We start from the raw sequence: 2,184 nt of genomic DNA on the forward strand, positions 1-2,184 counted from the left end.
AATGAAATTATTGATATTTTTTACAAATTAAAAATAGGTATTGCAGGAGATTTCAAACCGGTGCAGAGAGGTATTATTATTTCTACTAAATCGATAATAGATTTAACGCAATATCTTATTAGTCAGAAAAATTTTAAATTTGTTTTAACGTCTAGACTTACTCAAGATTGTATAGAGAACCTCTTTTCACAAATTCGACAAAAAAATGTTGTACCAAATGCATTACAATTTACGAATGATTTAAAATTAATCTCTACTGCGATGTATATGCAACATGTAAACAATAGCAACTATGAGAATGATGATCGAGAATATATTTCAGGATTTATTGAATATTTATAAAGAAAACAACAAAACAATGATTTTGTGGCGGATTCCAATAATAATATTAATAAAGCAAATATTGAAACAATTCCATCTTTTAAAAGTAATTCGACTTTAAAGTTAACAACGATTGAATTAAATTCATTATATCACATTGCGGGATATATTATCGGGTGTATATCAGTTGGACACGGGGCAATTGGACACAGTCCAATCACAAGTCGCTGTTCCAAGGGACCCTACAAATGTCTCTAATCACACGGTGCTGTGATTGGCTGTGTCCAAATGCACCGTGTCCAAGTGCACTGCTCCCATATTATCAGATCGATAATAAAAATATGTAAAACCTGTAAGAACTGTATTCATTGTGTACAATCACACAGTCCACCACACTATTTCTTTACAAAGTTTGTTCAATTTAAATGTTACAAAATGAATTCGTTATTTTTTGTAAACATTAAAACATTCCAACTATTTGTATTATTAGAAAAGATGTTCCGACATTATTGTAAATATTTTAATACTGAAAATATTGATTGGAAAAGTTATTTAATTATGAAATTTAATCTGGTTCCCGCAGATCACATAATGAATTGTCAAATTATTTTCAAAAATAATTAACAGATTTGTTGTATATAGGTTAAGAATTATGAACAAAAAAAATTATAATTGTAAGCGTTACGATAGTAAGTCTATGGCTGTACATATCTTTTTTAAATAAATTTTGCAAATTTGAAAGTGCTTTTCTTTCAATAATTACATTTGACCGTTTTTTAAATTTTGCTTACAAAAGATTCCCTTTTTTTTTAAGTAGAAGCTCTGCAACTCCTAATTAGTATGCTAACAAGAAAGATTAATAATGCAAAATATTAGGAAGCTATGTATTTCTAGCTATCATATTTCATGGTTGCATTCCAAAACGTTCTTTCCGAGGAAAATTTTACTATTACATCTATAGTGTATGTAACGTGAATTATTCATTTGAGAGTAAAATTTTCCTTGAAAAAGATGTTTTGGAATGCAACTCATAAAAAAGAAATAACAAGTAATACAAAGAATTTTTCGATATATACAATTTTTAAATATTGTATATAATAAGAGCATAATATTTAGTTCCGTTGAAACATTTATTTTTAGTTTCTAATGCTAAATTATCATTATAATGTTAGTGGTAAACTTTGTGCGTTTCAAATATGAGCGGGAGTTGACAAAAATTCTGGACCAATCAAAAATGGCCCCCTTATGGCCAGTCTCTGATTGAAGGGTCTCTAGTTTTTCCGTAAGAGCTAGAAGGTTATTACAGAAACCAGCATATTGATTGGCTGTCACGCGAATTTCTGCCGCGCGGCAAAAAATATCGCGTTCTGTGTGCAGGAGTTATAAGACGACTGTGTTTATAACTATTGGGAACCAGCTCACGTAAAAAAAAAAAAACGACTTTGACAGTACTTACTGACAGTACTTACTGACGAGTAGCATATCATTAATAACACGACTCTGACAGTAACTGACAAGTACCATATACGCTCCGCTCCCGCAACCTCGGTCGGGAGCGTGGGGGCGGGCCGGATCCGGACGGGACCGGACCCGGCCAATAGCGCCCCTACAGGTGAGGTGTGACCGGTCGAGGGGGGAGGGGGGGCACGTCCGGTCATAGAGGATTGGTAACACGGGCCGGGAGGGAATAACGTCCCTCTCGGCCCGGGAAGGGGGTGGGATTTAGGTTTTCCCCGCTCTGCGGCTGAGGGCGTCCCGGATGTAATGCGCAAGCGGTTCCCGCGACGCCTTCGCAATGGCCGCAAGGGGCCCAGCAGAGGTTTTAGTGGGTAGGACCCCCCGGACGATTAGTCCCGGGGGGGG

The sequence above is a fragment of the Odontomachus brunneus genome, unplaced genomic scaffold (genome assembly GCF_010583005.1).
Source record: "Odontomachus brunneus isolate Ranch 3 - 2012 unplaced genomic scaffold, Obru_v1 Obru_scaffold_062, whole genome shotgun sequence".
Lineage (NCBI taxonomy): Eukaryota > Metazoa > Arthropoda > Insecta > Hymenoptera > Formicidae > Odontomachus > Odontomachus brunneus.